An 8,071-nucleotide genomic window follows, 5' to 3' on the forward strand; every position below is an offset into this window, starting at 1 on the left:
TAAGTGACTCTTAATCTCACAAAACAAACTGAGGTTGCCGGGGGGAGGGGGTTTGGGAGAAGGGGGTGGGATTATGGACATTGGGGAGGGTATGTGATTTGGTGAGTGCTGTGAAGTGTGTAATCCTGGTGATTCACAGACCTGTACCCCAGGGGATAAAAATATATGTTTATAAAAAATAAAAAATTAAAAAAAAAAATGTTTCCGATTTAACTGTATACTTCCAGAAGTTAAGTCATCGTGATGACACTTACATGTAGGATATTGCTTTACCATTATATGCCTTCCTATAAGTTTTGGACAAATAATTTCTGTATTTTATTTACTAAAAGTAATAAAGTAATAAATAATGTATGTGCCAATCTAAAAATGGTTTAGGTAGATTTTATAACCAATGACAGTGTGAGAGGTTGGGAGAAAAACAACTGAGGGAGATAGAAGAACATAATTTTTTAAGATAAAGGAGGGCATTCATAAATTTACAAAAGGGAGGGAAAAATACTTGTTTCAGGAGAAAAATAGTTTTAAAGGTTATGTTACACAGAGGTAAAAAAGTTGAATAGGGATATATGACACAGCATTCATCAGAGAAGGAAGATTCCAGAGTGGGAATTGAAGGCACGGGGTTGAGTGTCACTTAAATATCGAATGTTAGGGCTTCTCAGAAGTAATTAAACTGAGGGTAGAAAAGGCATTTGCTATGGGAAAGACAAATGAATTCTGTGGCTAAGAGGTAAGTAGTAAATATAGTATGCTTTTGAACCTAGATATTTTAGTCACCATTATTTGCTATTAAGTAATAACTAAGATTGTACCAATGTCATAACTAATTTTACATGTATTAGCTATTATGTGATTTGCCTGAGTATCTTCATAGGTAAATTTGCTACTTGAACATCTTCTAGGGAGAAATGAATGTTTCCTCACCTTTGCAACTGTAGTATGTTCCTACTATAATGTGTATTATATATTAGCATAATTATTTAATAAGTTTGACACAGGTAGGTCTAGAAATCCTTTGATATTAGGAACTGGTTCCTTTTTAATTTTGTTCCTCTCAATAGTGTCCACAATTGACATTTTGCCATTAAAAGTAAATTTGGCATATTCCTTTCCTATTTTCCTATAAAGCATTGAATCTCAAACTTCTGAGGCTACTTACCCAATGCAAAGGTTCTACTTTTAAAAAAAAACACCAAATTTTCATATGTACCAAAATTTCAGATTATGAGGGGAATTTGCCAGGAATTTCTTCCCTTTTTATTATTATTAGTTTTTAAGATTTCATTTATTTGAGAGAGTGAGAGAGCAACAGACTCGGACTCCCTGCTGAGGGGGAAGCCTGACTCCAGGCTCCCTCCCAGGACCCTGAGATCCTGCCCTGAGCCAAAGGCAGTTGTTTAACTGACTGAGCCACCCAGGTGTCCCAAGTATTTCACCTTTTGAAATTGTCTATTCTGAATAGCTTTATGCTACTCAATTTTTTTTTCCTTTGCCACATATATTACTGAACATTTCAAAGAATTATAATTTTCTAGGGAATCTGTACAATTTAATGTCCATAAAAGTCCAAAAGTAACTTTAGGAAATGTATTTTTTTCTGATTTTGATATATTCTAATTTGATACATTTTGGAACTACAAAAGCAGAATTATATACAACTTATATACAACATAAGATATATTTTCTGGTACTGAACAGACCTTAAGTCACTTAAAATTTCATCTAACTGAAATCCTGTAGTGTTTGTTTTGTTTACTTATTTCACTTAGTGTAATACCCCCTAGTTCTGTCCATGTTGTTGCAAATGGAAAGATTCATCTTTTTTATGACTAATATTCTAGTGGGTATAGGTCTTCTTTATTCATTCATCTGTTTATGGACACTTGAGTTGCTTCCATATCTTGGTCATTATAAATAATGCTGCAATAAACAAAGTGAAACATATATATATTTGAATTAGTGTTTTGTTTTCTTGGGTAAATACCCAGAAGTGGAATTACTGTATCATACAGTATTTCTATTTTTAATTTGAAGAACTTCCATACTATTTTCTACAGTACTTGTACCAATTTATATTCCACTAACAGTGCACAAGGGTTCTCTTTTCTTCACACACTCACTGACAGTTATTTCTTGTCTTTTTGAGACGAACCAGACTGGTGTGAGGTAATGCCTTATTGTGGATTTCCCTGATGTTTGGTGATGTTGAACATCTTTTCATGTGTCAGTTGTCCATCTGAGTTGATGCTTTGGCATGTTAATAAAGGCACTCTTTTAGATTAAATATTTAGTATTATTTAACCTTTATTTATAAATTAAGCTCATAAATGTCTATTCTACCTAAAATATAGAACTGTGTATGCAGAGGACAGAATGGAGAATATATCATTTGAATTTTGATTAATGTATTTTTAAGATTTTATTTATTTAAGAGAGAGCATGCACACTCCTCTGTACAAGCAGAAGGGAGAGGGAGAAGCAGGCTCCCAGATGAGCAGGAAGCCCAACAAGGGGTTTGAACACAGGACTCTGGGATCATGACCTGAGCTGAAGACAGATGCTTAACCGACTGAGCCACCCAAGTGCTCCTAATTAATGTATTTGGATGATTCTGTCACTATTTTTTATTCCAGCATCTTCCTGTGACCCCAGGGCCCCAATAAGTCAGTCGTATGTTTTATCATTGAGACTTATACAGAATTTTTCTGCTGGTAAAAAACAACTATATCAATATACTAGGCCATAAACATCTAAAGGCTCAGAAAGTTAGAATCTAGGAAGGTGATAAAATGTTGTTGTACCAAAAAAAAAATTAATAATAACAATAATCCCAGTGGTTATTTATAATCCACCCTTTAAAATAAAATTTCACATTATCTACCAACCCGATTTTCTCTATCTTAAAAAAATAGTAATAATTTAAGATTTATTTTGATTATTATCTTTATTTTAACCTACATTATGATTGATGAGCCAACTTTATCTGAGTGATTTATCAGTTAAAACATCCCTTTTCAGCATTAATAAAAAGGACCTTAATTGCTGATATCTCAAGAATATAAACTATATTTATTTACAAATATCTTGCTAATAGATTATAGATAAAATGGATCAGTTTGACTTTTTAGGTTCTGAAAATGGTATATAAAATTTTTGTATGTGAAATGACAAACTTGTTGATAAGTTAAACATTGGGAATTTTACCAAAAGTTCTATGATTTTGAAAGTGTACTGATGCCATTAATGGACATTAATGGAAAGTTAGATGATGTAGGTTTTTTTTTTTTTTTAAGATTTTATTTATTTGACAGAGATCACAAGTAAGCAGAGGGGCAGGCAGAGAGAGGGCGGGGAAGCAGGCTCCCTGCTGAGCAGACAGAGAGTCTGATGCAGGGCTCGATCCCAGGACTCTGAGATCAGGACCTGAGCCAAAGGCAAAGGCTTAACCCACTGAGCTACCCAGGCGCCCTGTGTAGTTTTAATATTAAATCAAAGACCTCTTTATGAAATACAGTCTACATGTTTTGCTGTGCGCACAACATAAATATCAATACACACATATGAATTGTGTTACAGGGAGAGATTAGTAACCAAATGAAAAGTGACAATGTAAGGGCTTTCTCATGTAGAAGCTTACTTCTGTGACATATAAGATTAAATTTGGAGTTTTGGGCTTTCAAACACTCAGAAATTGAGTGAAATATTAGGAGTCCCTGGGAGTATCAGACTTGATTTTGGCTTTGGCCATGATCTCAGAGTCCTAGGATTGAGCCCTGTGTTGGGAGAGCAGGGGTGGTGGTCCATGTTCAGTGGGGAATCTGCCTAAGATTCTTTCCCTTTCCTTCTGACCCTAACCCCAGTGGCAAACTCTCTCTAAATAAATAAATATTAAAGAAATTGAGTGAAATTTTTATAAGGAAATTAGTGTAAATTTTTATCCAAGAAACATTTATTTTCTATTTGAAAACAAAAGAATCATCTGAAAATAGCTAATTTTTGTTTTTGTTTTTTACATTCAAGACACAGTCACAGATGATTATGTGTATGCTTATACTGGGTCAATGCGAGAGGAAATATATCAAAATAAATCTTTTCCTGCTGTTAAAAAAAAAAAAAAAGAATCATCTGAATGCAAGCACCATGGGAAGAATTTTTCTGTCATTCCTTCCACTCACTGGCACATGCTCAGTATTCATGTTTATGACACTTAGAATTCACTCAGTATTTACTGAAGAAATAAGTACATGCATTGCCAAATTTGACAAAATATTTTTATATTCTATTAAAAAAAGGAGTAGCATAGAAACCATTTCCTAGTATTACCATATTTTTAATTCCTCCTTTGGTATGAAAAATCCTTTTGTGATCTCACCCTTTCCTGAAGCAACAAAGGTCTGTTGACTACTTGTTGTGTGCCTGCCACTGTGTTGTCGTCTGAGAAGCAGGTCAAGCCTGTTCTGTGTTAGAGGCCACTTGCACTTGCTGCACTCGCTTGCATATTGGCGCACAGGGAAAACGTGGCTCATGTGTAAACCAGCCCTCATAACTGAAGTCTTATCCTTCGTAAGTGTTTGTGTAGGGAAATGTATGGATTTTCACGTTCCTTTCATTCTTTGTTCATTCTCTTTTCTTTGTCTAAAATAGAAAGATGAATGCATCCAAAATTGTTGTGCAAACTGTTATACATAATGTAAATATCAGTGTTTGTTGTTGTTGCTGTGAGCCTAGAAAATTATACCTTGTTTCCATACATTTTTCAGATATGATGGTATGTTCTAAGAACATCCCCTTTAATGTCTCTCTTTCATGTAATCACTGCCAGGCTTGTGTTTTTGTGAGTTAGATGCTCTCTCCTCATCACAGAGAACTAGACAATCTTCTGCTTCATTGTCAGGGAAGGTTTTACAGCTTGTTTTTTCTTACTGTCTAATATATCCCCAGGAGCACACCAGAAAAATATATTACATAATAGTCTTTGTAATAAGGCAAACTTGGAGCTTTTTTAAGGTAAAATTGTATCCATTCACTGAGAATACCGGTTATTGTCTCTGTCAGAAAATCTGTGAGAATAATGACAAAAAAAAAAAAAAATCAGGACTAAGCTAACTGATGTTATTTTTATCAAGTGTTCTTATCATTTATCAGTGGGTCTCTAAATCCATGACAGCACAGATTTTAGGAAAAGCCCTGGGTGATGGCAGGATTTATTGGCGAGCTCCACAGCTAGCACAGCTGGAATTATCAAATGACCTAGAGCCTGTAGAATCATCAGTTCCCTGGTTTTCACATTCAGACAATTCAGGTCAACAAGGTTGCTGTATGTGAGCATCATGAGTCCATGAGGAGACTTTGTAATCTTGTAACATTAAGGTATTGTCATTATGTGCCTCTGATTTGGGAGAATTTAGCCAATAGCTAGATTTAAGAAACCCTCAGACATTTGAACTTAACTTCTCACACCCAAATAATATCTAAAAAACAGAAATTGTACTCTATAAATTAGAGGTGGGCATGCGAAATAACCAGGATGTATTACTTCTGCTCGCCCAAATTAAAAGAAAAAAATAATCATACTACAAATATAATATCTACAACAGAATGTTTAACCCAAGAAAACAAAGCTAGGTGTTCTGGAATGAGAATTTTTAGTCACCACAATAACAAAAACAATTTACTTTCTAAATTGCCCTTAACAATTTTATTTTCTTTCTTGAGTTGGTTGTAGGGTTCCGCAGAAGACAATATTTAACATTGTATAATAACACTTCAGGAAACTTTCAGTATTTTCAAAAGGATACTTCTTCTATTCGGGGAAGAAACCAGAGGTGGCACAAATTAAATGTTGGCACTTGAGACTTATTTGGAAGGGTTTTTCCACTGGATATTTTGCAATTCTTTTAATTGAGCAGGGGAGGAAGGAGTACACGCGATGGGGAAAGTGTCCGGCTTGGTGTAGGTACTGTGAGGATACCAAGACGGGCCAAATATCCTTGTTATCCAGAATCTCAAAGCATGTTTGGAGACTTTGAAGTCCAATAAATATGGTAACTGGACAAAATATGCAAAGCCTTATTTTTAAAGAGATGAAAAAAGAAACTGAAGCTAAGAAAAAAAAATGTGAAGGAATGGGCATGAATTGTGTCTCAAACATTGATAAGGCATATAAAAGCAATACTTCCAAGTTTCAAAGTTATTTATTTATTTATTTATTTATTTATTTATTTATTTGACAGAGAGTGACACTGCGAGAGAGGGAACACAAGCACAGAGAGTTGGAGAGGAAGAAACAGGCTTCCCACAGAGCAGGAAGCCCCATGCCAGATTTGATCCCAGGGTCCTGGGACCAAGACTGAGTGGAAGTGCCAAAGGCAGACATTTAATGACTGAGCTACCCCAGTTTCAAAGTTCTGAATGAGGTTTAGAGGAGGGAGGATGAAAAGGAATTACAAGAAGAGTAAATCGATCCCCTTGCTAGGAGATAGTGGACAGTGGGGTAGTATAACAAAATTTCAGAAGTGTAGTTCCTTAGAGAGTATTTGGATATTTGCATATTACCCTACTAACTACAGTATTATTAAAGACAATCACAGAAACATAATATCAGGTATGATTATATATTCTTTATATTTTGGGGTTTCCAGTTTGTATAGCTCTGTCCCTGAACCTTTCACAATAGGAACTATGAAGAAATTGTCTATGTAGGAGGTCTCCAAGATTCAGAATAAGAGGGTTCTATTATTTGTTCCTGTGCTCACAAAGAAACCAATTTCAAGGTTTTAAATGTGATTTGTCCTTGTACAGCTAGAGATAATGCCTTTGTTTATGAAAAATGTAATAGAAAGTTTAGACTGTGGACCCATTTCTATTTTTTAAATCAAGATAATATTTTCATATATAAAGTACAAAATATACTCAAAAGTGAAATGTTACATTCTGTACAATAAATGATCAAAATAGCATACCAAAAGGATAAATAGCACCTCTATATTTATGAGCACCTTATATTTTTAATTTTTCATATAGTGACTTTTACTTTCCTGGCTACTATTTCCTTTTGTTTTTCTTTTTACTTTGCTTACACTGTCAAAGTTAGATTTTACATATGACTTTTTTTTTTTTACATCATGAAAGTTGTTCTTTTTTTTCATTTAATTTAATTTTATTTCTTTTCAGTGTTCCAGAATTCATTGTTTATGCACCATATTCAGTGCTCCATGCAATACATGACCTCCAGAATACCTACCACCAGGCTCACCCAACCCCCTACTCACCTCCCCTCCCAAACCCTCAGTTTGTTTTTCAGAGTCCGCAGTCTCTCATTGTTTGTCTCCCCCTCCGATTTCCCCCATCTCATTTCTCTCCATCTCCCTCATCTCACTTCTCTCCATCTCCCTATGTCCTCTGGGTTATTCCGTATGCTCCACAAGTAAGTGAAACCATGTGATAATTGACTCTCTATGTTTTTGCCTATGACTTTAATGAGTTGGAGTTTTATTTCACATAATTTATTTAAAGTTTTAGATTACTGATACCAATGGAATAGAGAAATATGTATATGATAGTTAATGGTGAGTGAGCCCATCTTCCAAAACTACCCTTTTTATTCTAAGCTAGGATCCTGTATTCCCATCACAATAGACTGCACTCCATATTGCTTCACAACAAGCAATACATTCAGACAAGTGTGGGATTCAACTTGACATGTGGCTCTGTCTATGGAAAGGATAGTGACTATCTTAACTTCCTGCTCTGTGGTGGTCATCTTTTAAAATTTTTGTTTGTTTGGTTTGTTTTTCTTGTATTTGGTATTAAAGCCATTGAGGTTGTTTTTTCACAAGGACACCTATCTGTTTAAATATTTTCATTTAAGGGCACCTGGTTGGCTCAGTTGGTTAAGTGCCTGCCTTGAGCTTAGGTCATGATCCCAGTGTCCTAGGGATCAAGCCTTGCATCTGGCTCTCTGCTTAGTGGGAGTCTGTCTCTTCCTCTCCCCCTCTGCCTGCCACACCCCCTGCTTGTGCTTTTCAGGGCCTGCTATCTCTCTCTGTCAAAAAAATATAATCTTTTT

This window comes from Mustela nigripes, chromosome 15 (assembly GCF_022355385.1).
Source record: "Mustela nigripes isolate SB6536 chromosome 15, MUSNIG.SB6536, whole genome shotgun sequence".
NCBI classification, from domain to species: Eukaryota; Metazoa; Chordata; class Mammalia; order Carnivora; family Mustelidae; genus Mustela; species Mustela nigripes.